Source organism: Mauremys reevesii, linkage group 14 (genome assembly GCF_016161935.1).
Source record: "Mauremys reevesii isolate NIE-2019 linkage group 14, ASM1616193v1, whole genome shotgun sequence".
In the NCBI taxonomy this organism is placed as follows: Eukaryota; Metazoa; Chordata; order Testudines; family Geoemydidae; genus Mauremys; species Mauremys reevesii.
This window is the reverse complement of record NC_052636.1, coordinates 22,706,877-22,721,852: the sequence shown is the minus strand read 5'-3', so window position 1 is coordinate 22,721,852 and position 14,976 is coordinate 22,706,877. Positions and strand designations below refer to the sequence as shown.

The 14,976-nt window shown below is 47.9% G+C and overlaps 1 non-coding gene and 1 pseudogene across 1 annotated transcript; one reads left to right on the top strand and one right to left on the bottom strand.

The window, feature by feature from the left end:
• Positions 1-460: 460 nt before the first annotated feature.
• Positions 461-14,976, bottom strand: part of LOC120381687 — a 377,258-nt pseudogene continuing 362,742 nt past the window's right edge.
• On the top strand, positions 6,948-7,019 carry TRNAV-UAC. Its single transcript has one exon. It is a non-coding gene; the product is annotated as a tRNA-Val (tRNA).

Sequence of the window (14,976 nt, the reverse complement as noted above, 5' to 3'; positions counted from 1 at the left end):
CCTTAACCCTTGAGTTCCCATCAATGTGTCCCCCTCTGGGGTCCAGCCCGGATCACCAGATACTCGGTGAAATCCCAGATCCTCTCTTCCCCAAGTATCCCAAGTTACTAGTTTTACTGTGGACCATTGCTACTGTATCTCACACAGCACCTGAGTACAGTTATGGAACAAGCAAAAAATTTATTTAACAACGGATAGAGATTTAAATAGATAAACATGAGTGATGGAAACCAACTGTTACCACTAAACAAAGGCAGAAAATGATAGAATAGAAAGGCCAGCACAAAAAACAGAGAGAGGAACAATAAGATATTAAAAGGACAATGGTTGGAACTCTCCATTTCTCTCAGTCTTTGGATTGATGGGTACTAGAGCTGTAGCAACAGTTGAGGAACCAGGGTAAATTAAATCTAATGTCTGAGCTGCTAGTGAAGCTTTTCCCACACTCACGGCATTCAAAGGGCCTTTCCCCTGTGTGGATTCTCTGATGAACAGAAAGGGCTGATCCTTGAGTGAAGCTTTTCCCACACTCACGGCATTCAAAGGGCCTCTCTCCTCTGTGGATTGTTTGATGCCTAATAGGGTGCGAACTGCGATTGAAGGTTTTTCCGCACTCACTGCATTCATAGGGCCTGTCCCCTGTGTGGATTCTCTGATGTACAGAAAGGGCTGAGCTGTGAGAGAAGGTTTTTCCACACTCCCTGCATGTATTTTTTCTCTTTCGCCTGAGGATATCCTGCTGTGTTGTGGTTTCCATGAGGACCTTCTGAGTTCCCCAACAGGAAATAAATTTATCCACTTTCTTCCCTGGCTGGTTTCCTTGATCTGTTTTTGGTCTGTGCTGAATCTCCCAGGATTTTCCCAGCTCATGACTCCTGGACACATTCTTTTTCGATCTTTGAGATAATGCTCTGTTTTTACCCACTGGCTCAACATTTCCAGGCTGAGAATTCTGCTCCTCTTTCTCACATGCTATTGCATCACCTGCTGTGACAGAGACAGAAACCTCAAACAGGGATGGAAAGGAGAAGACCAAACAAAAACAAGTGCTGAAGACAGGTCAAATAAAAATCAGGAGCTGAACTCCCCCAAACTCTTCCCCCAAATAGGAGAGAGGAGGGGGATGAATTCAGCCTACAGATCCCATCCAAATATGCAGGGGGAAGGGAGGAAGCTACTGCCTGGTGTCTGCTAGGATCTATAGGATGCCATGAACTATATTTACCCTGAGGATATGACCCCTGCTAGGGACAATAATGAACTGAGAGATCTCCCCAAGAGCTTTTTTGGGAATTCCAGATGTTTCCTTCAGGCACTTACAGATTCTGAGGTGGTTTAATGTTTCCTCACCTGTGCAGGGAGATATCAGGATCTCTCTTTCCTCTGAACCCTGGAGGTCTGGGACCCATGGCTCTTCCCCTTGTTCCAGCTGGGAGATCACATCACGTTGGAAAACTGGAAACCCTGCTCAGATGAAAGAAAACAAAGGAGTTCAGTTGATTTCATAAGACTTGGTCATAAAAAACCAAACATTCTATTAATTTAACTTCAGTGCCTAGTGTGACCTGGTGGGCCAGGGGCAGTTCTCACTGAAAATGCCAAAGTTCTTACTTCTTACACCTAACAATGAGATAAAAAAAAGAGCACAGACAAACCTTGTCAGTAATGGCTAATGTCCCAACTGGGAAGCATGTGAGCTTGTTGCAGGGCTGCTGCTCAGGGACGGGAACCTCCTGCCACCCCAGCCTCCAAAATCTCTCAGGCTGCACTTTCTGCACGACTAGGTGCTGGCTGAGGGGGGCGTGGGAATTGGTGGCCTCTGCTGCAGGTGATGGGACTCTCTGGTATTTAAAGCCATGGCCTAGAGGAGGGAAGTGCCTAACTCCAGAGTCTGCAGCTGCCTAGGGCCAGCGCTGAGGATTTAGAGTCCCTAGTGCTGCCGTTGCAAGGTTCAAGCATGCTCAGCCCTGGCATTGCCACCCCTCCTGCGGCTAGTAGCTGCAGCTGGCTAAGGCTGGCCTCTGGGAACTGGCCCCATGGCCGTAGCCAGAGAAGCTGCAGGTGGCTCTGTGACTACTGGGGCCATTAAGCTAGAGCAGCTAAAGACACTGGAGTTCACCTCAAGGAACAGAGGTCACCAGTAGGACAGGAATGTCAGGGGGAGCAGGGAAGGAGGGAGCAGGTCAGGCTGGCAGAGGGAGCTTCCAGCTGGGTGGGAGCATGTCCAAAGTGGAAAGGAAACAAGTCTGGGGAGAGGTGGTGGTGACCAGGTAGCAGACTAGCATGTAGATGGGAGCAGAGGGAGAGAGGCTGGTGGCTTCAGATTCCCAAGGGCTAAGTCCTGACTTTGGGGGGATGGTGTTTGCAGGTGGCTGGCTCACATGGCAGGATGGGGGCTGCGGGGAGGGATCTGTCAGAACTGATCAGGTGTCTGCTGGCTTTAGAACTGAGCTGAGACTAGGACCACATGCCGTAACTGGTGACATGGGGGGTACTGGAGACATGGCTAGAGAAGGTCTGAATGAGAAAGGAGATAAATCTGCGGGGAGTTTCCTTGATCACTATGAAAGTTCTGCTCACTGTTGACACTGGTAAACCCACATGGGTGTACAGCTCAATAAGAAAACCCGGGGGTTGAGGGAGCTGTGTATGGCAATGCATACAGTCATCGAGAGGTGTGTGATCAAAATGAAAAATGTCTCTGAGGTTCAGTACCGGGTATGCTATGGAACCAATGGCTCTGCCCCACCAGGCCCACACTCGGAGCCCACAGTGACTACATAGGGGCCCACAGATATGTTTGGTGCTGGGACCCACAGAAGGTTAATCCGGCCCTGAGTGCCTGAGCACTGTTTCAGCCCCACATTTTTGGGTGGACCTCCCACAGTGGGAGCTGTAGAGCACTCCTCCGCAACACACACACACACACACACCTGCTGTTGGGAGGGGAACAGGAGAAAGAACAAAAGAAGCAAGAGACGAAGAGAAAGGAGGGAGGGAGGAAAAGGTGAAACAAAAAGGACAAACCCTAATGTCCCCGGTGATTCTAAGGGACAAAATCTCACGAGCACAATAAAATTCTGCCTCCTTAAGCTCATGTTTTCCATGCCTAGAATCCAACTGTCACCAGATGGATCAGACTGAACAGGTTTCAAACCTCCAAGAGGCTCTTACCTTCTAAACAGGGATGGCTGTTTTCTAGTAAAATCACCAAAAGGGAAGGAGAAAACTCGAAAGAGGTTCCTCCTGGCGCTCACGTCCATGAACCCGAATACTCTCTCAGTCCTCAGAGAGAGACCTGGAGAAGGAGACTTGCTGCAGCAAAGCCACAGGGGTCTCTGAGGTTTCCCTGGCCCCTCGCCCCTGTCCTGCCTGGCTGATGTCAGCATCTCTCTGTGAGGTCACCACCTCCCCACCGCCTTTGACCAATAGGCTGAGGTCCTGCAAAAGGCCTTTGTGATGTCACTGCCACACCCCTCCCTTGCTGGGCTAATGTCCTGCCCCTGGCCAGGCACTTTGCAGGTTTGAGCTACTCCCTGTGGATCACCCCACTCAAGGAGCGTTCGTTCTAGGCAGCAAGCCGGCTAGACAGGGAAACATCAGACGCTGCTCCCAATGTTACACTCAGTTTTTCAGAAATTACTCAACTTTATAGCCAGAAGAGACCATTAGAGCATCTAATTTGACCCCTGCATGTCACAGGCCTCCTGTAGGACACAATAGCTACTTTTGGGGCAAACACATTCCAGAAAGGCATCTAGTCTTCCTTAAATGACATCAAGAGATGGAGAATCCACCACTTTCCTTGGTAGCTTGTTCCTATGGTGAATCATCCTCGCTGTTGAATATTTTTGCTTTAGTTGAAATATGAATTTGTCTCTTTTCACCTTCCAGCCATGGGGTCTTGTTATGCCTTTCTCTGCTAGATTAAAGAGCCCCTTAATAGCCAATATGTTCTCTCCATTAAGGCACTTCAACACTTCAATGAAGTCACCTTTCAATCTTCTTTTGATAAGCTAAACAGGTTGAGCTCTTTCAGCTCAGGAGAAGGCATTTTTCTCCAGCCCTCAGGACATTTGGTGGCTTTTTGCTGCCCCAGCTCCAGTTTCACAACATATTTTTCAACTGAGGACACCAAAACTGGAGGCTATTCCAGTATCAGTCTCACTGATGCCGTGTCACCTCCTGTGACGTTATTGACATAATCTGTAACTCTATAGATCACCGTTGTGACTGCTGTTCTATATTTGCAGCCAATATTGTAGAAAGGTTGTCGTGTAAGGGGTCTATGGAGAGGTTCTGATTGGCTGATTATAATGATGCCATCTCTAGATGTGTATCATTTTTGTAGTTGACCTTATAAGTATTGGCTCTGTTCTGTCCATATTTCAAACTTGTGCTCTGCTTCCGGGGAACACCCCAGACAAGTTGGTGTCAGTTCTGCCTAGCCTGCTTGATGGCCCATTAAGGACCATCAGCTACACAATCGACCCACTGAGAGAAGGCAGATACGCCTTGTGACTCAGCAAAGTATGCAGGGACCTGCCTATGGAGAGAACGCTAAGGTTTTTCTATGCCACGTGCTGGACAGAGTGTCCCTGGGACAAAGAAAGCAAAGACCACATGGCAAGAGACTATAAAAGGCTGATGCCTCATCTCCATCTTGTCTTCAATCCTGCTTCATACCTCTGGAGGGACTTTGCTACAAACTGAAGCTCTAGACAAAGGACTGAATGGCACATCCCAGCGGGGGATGTACTCCAAAGACTTGATTTGAACCTGCAGTTTATTCCATCATTGCTACAAGCCTGAACCAAGAACTTTCCCATTACTGTATGTGAAGGGTTAAAATCCATGTGCATTTTATATAACAACCTGGTCTATGGATTGTGCCAGCTCTTTTCCAGACCCGAAGTCCAGACTATGGTCTAGCCCACTATGACTCTTTTGATGGTTTAAATTACACTCACAGGCACTGATGATAGAGTTACTGAAAGTTTGGGAGTTAGGAGCTGGTAGGTCAGTGGCCCAGTCCCCTCACAGATGACCCCGACCCTCTGGGACAGGGGCAGGTCTGAGCTCTCACACCAAATGTTCATTGTGGCTGCCAGAATCTATGGGCTGCTCATTTAGTTTACACTGAGGGTTGAGTCCTGCGTCGTGCACCATGTGTGAGAATGAAAATCCTAAACCGCCCTTTGAAATAACAAAAGCAGCAGGACATGTTATTGTCCCTGCCCCAAAGCAGACAGACCGATGGAGAAATGCCATTGAGACCAGGGTAATACTCCACTGCCGTTCTACCTTTTTTACTTGCTAAGCTCCCTCCCAGCCTGGTGGGGTCTCAGAGCCCGGTATTGAGCCTGAGCCGAGATGTCTACACTGCAAATTTACCACCCCACAGCCCAAGCCCCGGGAGCCTGAGCTGGTATGGGGCAGCCCTGGGTGTTTCATTGCAGTGTGGACATAAGCCTATTGTGTTTCTTTTCTTAGGTTCTGCTGCCATCGTGTGGCCATTTCTTTCCCCTCCTTTCTGTCCAAAGTGCAGAGCCCAGTTCCTCCAGGGGGAGAAGGACGTCTTTCTTCTTTCCTTCCTCAACAGCCCCCTTCCCTGGAGAGCCTTTTGCTGGGGTCTGTGGGGGGAACAGCCGTTTCTGAGGATTAATTTCATATTAATGGTGTTGATCTATAGATTTTACAGCCAGACTAGATCACTAGGTACCTCTGCTCTGACCTGATTCAGAACAGAGTCCAGAGAATTTTACCCAGTGACTCCTACATCCACCCCAAGATCTTCTGGCTGAAGGAGGAGGGTTCATTCAGAAAGTCATCGTGTTTGGGTGTAAAGGTGTGAAATGATGGGGAAATTGGCCCCTCTTTCAAGTTTAAATGTTGTCACTTCTACACCTAGACCGGGGTGGCCAACCTGAGTCTGAGAAGGAGCCAGAATTTCCCAGTGTAAATGCCAAACGTGCACCTTTGTATGCAACTACTGAGTCAATTGTGAACCTTCCCATCATTGTCCTTTGCTCTTAATCCCGAGGCTATTGCCCCATCATGGGGCCATTTCCCGCCTCTCTTTCATACAGAAGCACAATTTTCTTTGCACAGACACAGGAACAGCAAGATCTTTCTCTGTCCCTTGTGCAAAGACGGGGGCCAAATTCCATGGAAACAATGGACAAGCAGGGGGCTCTGGGCACATCCAGCCCTGTCCGTGAGATGTTCCCTCCCCTCTTTCTTTATGCTCCTGTTGTTATTTCATGGATTGTCTGGGATGGGGAAAAGCTGAGTTCACTGCAGGTGGAGGGGAAAAGAACCCTGAATATCTCAGGACCCAACCTTGCTCACAGGATCACTGAGGTGCTGGGAATCTGCCTGGGAAAGGGACTGTGTGAATTGTCAAGGTGGGGAACGAATAACAATCTACAACTAGATCCACCTCATTAACCACCGACACAGGCTAATCCTGCTGGCAATAGAAGGGAAACTGGGAGTGATTCTTTGCTGTTCAGCCATGGAAACAGTGACCCAATTGCTCCGCAGTGAATGTGCTGGGGAAAGCTGGAGTTTACAGGCAGGTGGAAATAGCAGATCCTAGAAACACCTGGAGCTCCCCACACCACTTCTGCCACCAGGGTGAGGTGTTGAGCTGCTCACAGCATCCCCCACTATGACCTTGCAGCAGGGGATTGCCGCCCCCCCAACCCAATGCAGGGGAGATGGCTGAGTGTATCTCTGCACCCTGAGACCAGGGCACCCACACTCTGTGCCCCACACATAGAATCTGGCCCTGCTGATAAGTGACCCCTATGAACAAGTCACCTCCAGAAGAGCAGGATTGGTCCTCAGAGAGGGGAATGGGCTTCTCGTGAAGCTTATAGGTCACTGGATGCTCTGGAAACAAGAGGGCTCTGAGTGTAACCCATAGCAAACACAACCTGCTAGGGGATGTAGCTCAGTGGTTGAGCACATGCTTTACATATATGAGGCCCTGGGTTCAATCCCCAGCATCTCCATGATCATTTTTTCACCCTGCTACTTTGCTCATGCCCAGAGGGGATGTGGCCCACCAGTCTCCCTGCACCAGTTTCAGTCCTGCTCAGTGAGGGGCAAGTGACAATTGCATGGAAGGTCTGGGGGTGGGTTCTGCTCCTAAGTCACCTCGGTACATTTAAGATTCCCACCCGCTGTCTGCTTGGGACAATGGTAGATGAGAAGGGCGAATCCTCCAGCACTGGAGGGAAAGGTCCCATCTGCACAGACTGAGAGGCAAGGAAACAGAGGGGCAGGGTTGAGAGAGGTCAGTGATTTACTCCCAGCAGGGGACACTGTCTTTTTGAGTATCAGAGGGGTGGCCGTGTTAGTCTGGATCTGTAAAAGGCAACAGAGTCCTGTGGCACCTTCTAGACTAACAGACGTATTGGAGCATGAGCTTTCGTTGGTGAATCCCCACTCCGTCAGATGAATGGAGTGGGAATTCTGTGCCTGGCTTGCCAACTACAAAAGCAGTTTCTCCTCCCTTGGTGCTCACACCTCAACTGCTAGAGGAGGGTCTCATCCTCCCTGATTGAACTAACCTCCTTATCTCGAGACTGCTTCTTGCCTGCATATTTATACCTGCCTCTGCAAATTTCCACTACATTCACCTGACGAAGTGGGATTCACCCACGGAAGCTTATGCTCCAATACGTCTGTTAGTCTATAAGGTGCCACTGGACTCTGTCTTTTTGAGGCGAGTGCTGCTGGCTTGAGATGGTGCTGACGATGGATAGAAAAAAGGCTGGAGTCAATGGCAGATGGGACCACAGAAGGGGAAGGGGAATGGCAGCCCCACAGAAGGTCCTGGGTGCTCAGATGCCCCCAGTTATTGCACCCTGGCCTGTCCTAGAGAGAGAAAAGACATAGAGGGACCCAGCCCCCCTACAGTGATCCCATGGACAAGAACCTGGTTAGGAGTGGGGTGAAGGTTCCCTCTGGGCAAAGGGGAGCTGAAATCCCTCCGTGTCCTGGAATTTAAGCAATGAAAGCTTCAAACCCTGCACGGGTGTGGGCTGAGGTGCATCAGCAGAAGGTTGGGCTGGACAGGGGTGGCAGGTTTGCATAATTTTTGGTGGTGCCCAGAATGGGACCAAGTCCTGCCCCACCTGCCACACACACCTGCCTAAGGCTCTGGGAAGGAGTTTGGGTGTGGGAGGGAGAGGGGTTGGGCAATGGGAGAGTTTGGGTGCAGGGTCTGGGCTCAGTCAGAGGGTTGTGGCGAAGGAGGCAGTGTGGGGGGCAGGCTCTTGGAGGGAGTTTGGGTGCAGGTGTGGGGTCTGGGCTGGGGCAGGGGTTGCAGGAGAGGGTGAGGGGTGCAGCATTTACCTCGGGCATCTCCCGAAAGCAACCCGCAGCCCCTAAGCTGGAGGGCCGGGGGCGTCTCTGCGCACCGCTGCCCGCAGACTCCACCCCTGCAGCTCCCATTGCCACAGTTGGCAGTTGGGGCGGGGGCAGCATGTGGAGACCCCCCCCCACCACCACAGTTGTTCTCACAGTTGGCTGATTGGGGGCAGCAGGGGATCTCCCAAATCTGGGGGAATCTCTCTGTGCCCCACTGTTAGTTCTCCATCCTTTCTCCCCCTAACCACACACACCACTCCCCTCCCCATTATCAGTGTTTTAAAGGAAACCCTCCCTCCCTTTATGGGATACAGACTCTGTGACAGAGACTGACTGGGGATCCTCTCTGCATAGCCCCAGTGGGGAAGGAAAGAGACTGGGGGAGAAGATGGTCAGAAGGAGTCAAATGGGGCAAAGCCAGAATAGAGATTTTCTTCCTGTTAAAATGTACTGGAGTCTCATCGCTGAAAAGCCGCATCTTGACTTAAGTTTGAACCAGCAGCCTTTCAATTACCAGGCAAAGGTATGAACCACAGAGACTGATAACTGCCTGCTTCCCAAATGTGTTTAAAAAACATCTTTAGGGGTGCAACTGGTTAGTGCAGAGGGGCCATCTGTTGGGGTTATGAGTTCAAGCTTTCTCTCAAGACCTTGTTTCTCTTACCTGTGTAGTTTGTTTTGCCAGTTCATATAGAAAGTGCTATACTAGAAAAAGGAGAGTAAGTTCTAAAATGTAGAGGTGGGTGCATACTTTAGAAACATCCCCCCTGTGCTGCCATTAGTTCCAGTAGATTGTTCACTGGAAGGGCAAATTCATTTCTTTGCTGCTGAGAAAGATGCCAGGACAGGTCTGTGGGCACCAGATCTCTCTGCTTCTTCCAGCTCCTTCCCTGCTCCAGTCACTGCTGTAGGAGGATCCTATATGCACTGAGCCTAAACATTTTCCTGGGCCTTCTTAGCATAGTTGGCAGCATGTCAGTCTCATACTCAGTAGGTCCTGAGCTCACACCTCAGAAAAGACAATGGTTTTCTGCTCCCTGCTTCAGATTTTCTAAAGGAAATCAGAGAAAAGAAGCTATAGGAGAGTGGTTCCTAGACACTCTAACACACACAGATTTTTCTAAGGCATTAACTTTTCCTACTCTGTGGCGTTTGTATTCTCCATAGAGCAAAATAAAACAAAAACATGCAAGTCTAAGACTAATACAGTATGAAACTCAATACAGATAAAATCTCACCCTCAGAGATCTTCCAATAAGCTTCTTTTGCAGACTAGACTTATTTCTTGTCTGGGCCCAATCTTTTCACCTGGTATAGTCCTTGTTCCAGCTCAGGTGGGAGCTAGGGGATTTCTCATGAATGCAGCCACCTTTCTTTCTGTTCCACGCCCTTAAACAGCCTTGGTACAAGGCAGGAATCTTTTGTCTCTCTCCTGGGGAAAACCCCCAGGTTTAAGATGGATTCCTGTACCAGGTGACATGGTCACATGCCCTGTGAGACCCCAAGCCTTCATTGTTCCTGGCCTGACTCACAGATGGTGCAGGACAGAGCCATCTCCAGTCAATTGTCCTGGTTAATGGGAGCCATCAGGAGTCCAAACCACTATTAATGGCCCACACTTTGCATCATTACAACAGGACCTCAGAGTTATAGTTCATATTTCTAGCTTCAGATACAGGAATGATCGGTTCATACAAATAGGCTGAACACACACAGTAGATAATAAGCTTTGTAATGATACTGCACAAGAGACCTTTTGCATGAAGCATGTTCCAGTTACATTATATTCACACTCATTAGCATATTTTCATAAAATCATCAACATCACAGCAGGGAAGGGTTTTACTGCGGCACCTGGGAGCAGTTGAGTTTCATGTTCAGGCTCTGCTATGAGTTCCTCCAGGTTTCCCATAAGCACACAGGGCCCTTAGCGGGTACTCTCGATACAGGAATGGCCCAGATACAATGAAGTGATGGGAATTGCATTTTCCTTTTTCCTTTTTGAATTTCCAATGACATTTCTATTTGTGATTTCGTTTTGCTTCGTATAACTGTGTTTTCTCAGGGACTTGATATTTACCAGGCTAACTAACAGCTAATAACGGGAGACTTCCAAGCAGGGTGTGGGCGAGCGGAAAAGAACTGTAAGAGACGCTGGTTTTTGACCTTGTGTTAGATAAGAATAGAATGCAGACTGTAGCAGAAATTGCTGAGAGAAGTAAGCTATCAGAAAGGAATATGTACAAACAAAATGCAGTTGTTGCTCCTTACTGTATGTCACAAAAGGTATAAATGCTTGCCTTAATTGTTTATCTAACCGAGACCTACCTCGGGAGGGGAAACTCTGCCTGTCTGTACTCTCCCGAATAACTGCAGTTGCTCGAAATAAACGGCATAATATAATAACATTTAACATCTCTGTGGTGGGAAGAACATCTCAACAGCCCAACACTGTGGCATTTGATTTCAAAAAGGAGAACTATACAAAAATGAGGGGGTTAGTTAAACAGAATTTAAAAGGTACAGTGACTAAAGTGAAATTCCTGAAAGCTGCATGGACACTTTAATGACACCATAATAGAGGCCCAACTTAAATGTATACCCCAATTTAAGAAACACAGTAAAAGAACTAAAAAAGAGCCACCGGGGCTTAACAACCATGTAACAGAAGCAGTGAGAGACAAAAAGGACTTCCTTTAAAAAGTGGAAGTCAAATCCTAGAAAGGAGCATAAACATTGCAAAATTGTAGGTGACAAATCTGAGGAACTGTCACAGACTGAAGTGTCACTAGAGGAGGTTTTGGAATTAATTGATAAACTCAACATTAACAAGTCACCGGGACCAGATGGCATTCACCCAAGAGTTCTGAAAGAACTCAAATGTGAAGTTGCGGAACTATTAACTAAGGTTTGTAACCTGTCCTTTGAATCGACTTCGGTACCCAATGACTGGAAGTTAGCTAATATAACGTCAATATTTTAAAAGGGCTCTAGAGGTGATCCCGGCAATTACAGACCAGTAAGTCTAACATCGGTACCGGGCAAATTAGTTGAAACAATAGTAAAGAATAAAATTTTCAGACACATAGAAGAACATAAATTGTTGGGCAAAAGTCAACACTGTTTCCGTAAAGGGAAATCGTATCTTACTAATCTATTAGAGTTCTTTAAGGGGGTCAACAAATGTGTGGACAAGGGGGATCCAGTGGACATAGTGTACTGTGACAAAGTTCCTCCTCTCCTTTAGTAGGTCCTGCGCTTATTGGCGGATTTCCTCCCCTCAGTGGTTTTTCCCCACGGATGAAACCGACAGTCTGGATCAACTCCTCCTATGTCTGATTAGGAGTAGCGAGGCTAGGGGGGAACCCGGGCCCGCCCTATACTCCGGGTTCCAGCCCAGGGCCCTGTGAATTGCAGCAGTCTCTATAGTGCTACTTGTAACCGCTGCTTTGACCGCTACAGCTCCCTGGGCTACTTCCCCATAGCCTCCTTCAAACACCTTCTTTATCCTCACCACAGGATCCTCCTGGTGTCTGATACTGCTTGATTGTATGATGTTTCCTCAATCCTCCAGTAGTAACCCCGCTCAGTTCTTAGCTCCTTGTGTCTCTTGCTCCCAGCTCCTCATACGCACTTCCTTCCTCTGGCTCCTCCTCCTCAGACTGGAGAGAGTTCCCCTTTTTATACCAGGTGCCTTGATTAGCCTGCCCTGATTGGCTGCAGGTGCTCCAATCAATGTAGCTCTCTCCGGTGCCTTCTAGAAAGTTCTTAATTGGCCCCAGGTGCCTTGATTAACCTGGAGCAACTGCCATTTTGGTTCCCATGGTACTAGGGATTTGCTTAGCCTGGGGCTAACATACCTGTTCCTCAGTACTTTCCTGTAGCCATCCGGCCTTGCTCCATCACATAACTTAGATTTCCAGAAAGCCTTTGACAAGATCCCTCACCAAAGGCTCTTACATAAATTAAGTTGTCATGGGATAAAAGGGAAGGTCCTTTCAAGGATTGAGAACTGGTTAAAAGACAGGGAACAAAGGGTAGGAATTAATGGTAAATTCTCAGAATGGAGAGGGGTAACTAGTGGTGTTCCCCATGGGTCAGTCCTAGGACCAATCCTATTCACCTTATTCATAAACGATCTGGAGAAAGGGGTAAAAGTGAGGTGGCAACGTTTGCAGATGATACTAAACTGCTCAAGACAGTTAAGACCAAAGCAGACTGTGAAGAACTTAAAAAAGATCTCACAAAACGAAGTGATTGGGCAACAAAATGGCAAATGAAATTTAATGTGGATAAATGTAAAGTAATGCACATTGGAAAAAATAACCCCAACTATACATACAATATGATGGGGACTAATTTAGTTACAACAAATCAGGAAAAAGATCTTGGAGTCATCGTGGATAGTTCTCTGAAGATGCCCACGCAGTGTGCAGAGGCGGTCAAAAAAGCAAACAGGATGTTAGGAATCATTAAAAAGGGGATAGAGAATAAGACTGACTATATGATTACCCTTATATAACTCCATGGTATGCCCACATCTTGAATACTATGTACAGATGTGGTCTCCTCATCTCAAAAAAGATATACTGGCATTAGAAAAGGTTCAGAGAAGGGCAATTAAAATGATTAGCGGTTTGGAATGGGTCCCATATGAGGAGAAATAAATGACGCTAGGGCTTTTCAGCTTGGAAAAGAGGAGACTAAGAGGGAATATGATAGCGGTATGTAAAATCATGGGTGATGTGGAGAAAGTAGATAAGGAAATGTTATTTACTTATTCCCATAATACAAGAACTAGGGGCCACCAAATGAAATTAATAGGCAGCAGGTTTAAAACAAATAAAAGGAAGTTCTTCTTCACACAGCGCACAGTCAACTTGTGGAACTCCTTGCCTGAGGAGGTTGTGAAGGCTAGGACTATAACAGGGTTTAAAAGAAAAATGGATAAATTCATGGAGGTTAAGTCCATTAATGGCTATTAGCCAGGATGGGTAAGGAATGGTGTCCCTAGCCTCTGTTTGTCAGAGAGTGGAGATGGATGGCAGGAGAGAGATCACTTGATCATTGTCTGTTAGGTTCACTCCCTGGGCTGCTTCTGCTCTACAACTATAATTGTCTTTTTATACCAGAATCACTAACTTGAGCACCCAATTCCATGTACAGTCCTAGTGGATGTAAGGCACAGGTAACTTTTGCCTCAGGGTAGCTTGTTGGCATCAACCCTCTCTCCCCCACCTGGAGCTGATGAAATTCCTGGCTGGAGGGACACACGCTCCTACAAGTCAAAAGGAAAGGAGCTGATAGAAAAGATCACAGGACTGACCCCAAAGAAGGGTGAGCTGCAAAAGGCAGAGGCAGGCAACTCATCCGGCAGAGCTGAGAGACCACAGTGAAGATGGTGCAAAGATCACTATATTGGAATTAGCAAATGTGGTTTTTTTTTAAACAAATCTTTGGGAAGCCCTAATAAAGGCATTTATTACAGTTCTCTCCCATTTGGATTTTCTGATATCTAATAGGGAATGACATCTGATTGAAGCTTTTCCCAAATGCAGAGCATGTGCAGTGTCTCTCTCCACTGTGGATTCTACGATGTCTGACAAAGTCTGAGTGCTCAGTGAAACTTTACCCGCACTCAGCGCACGTGTAGGGGATCTCTCATGTGTGGATTCTCTGATGTGTGATAAGGATTGAGCGCCGACAGAAGCTTTTCCCGCACTCAGAGCATGTGTAGGGCGTCTCCCCTGTGTGGATTCTCTGATGTGTGATAAGGGCAGAGCGGTGACTGAAGCTTTTCCCGCACTCAGAGCATGTGTAGGGCGTCTCCCCTGTGTGGATTCTCTGATGTGTGATAAGGGCAGAGCGGTGACTGAAGCTTTTCCCGCACTCAGCGCATGTGTAGGGCTTCTCTCCTGTGTGGATTCTCTGATGTGTGATAAGGATTGAGCGCTGACTGAAGCTTTTCCCGCACTCAGCGCATGTGTAGGGCTTCTCTCCTGTGTGGATTCTCTGATGTGTGATAAGGGCAGAGCGGTGACTGAAGCTTTTCCCGCACTCAGCGCATGTGTAGGGCTTCTCTCCTGTGTGGATTCTCTGATGTGTGATAAGGATTGAGCGCTGCCTGAAGCTTTTCCCGCACTCAGCGCATGCGTAGGGCGTCTCCCCTGTGTGGATTCTCTGATGTGTGCTAAGGTTTGAGCGCCGATCGAAGCTTTTTCCACACTCAGAGCACGTGTAGGGCGTCTCCCCTGTGTGGATTCTCTGATGTGAGCTAAGGTGTGAGCGCCGATTGAAGCTTTTCCCGCACTCAGCGCATGTGTAGGGCGTCTCCTCTGTGTGGATTCTCTGATGTGTGATAAGGTGTGAGCGCTGACTGAAGCTTTCCCCGCACTCGTGGCATGTGTAGTGTGTTTCTTCCAAGTTGATTCTCTCATGTGTAATAAGGTCTGAGTGGCTACTGAAGTTCTCCTCTGGCCTCTGCTGAGTCTCAGAGGCTTTTACTGTTTCTCGGAGTGCACAACTCCTGGAAACATTCCCTTTGGGTCTTCCTGATAACGTCCCACGTGGTGCTCCTTGCTCAGCATCTTCCTG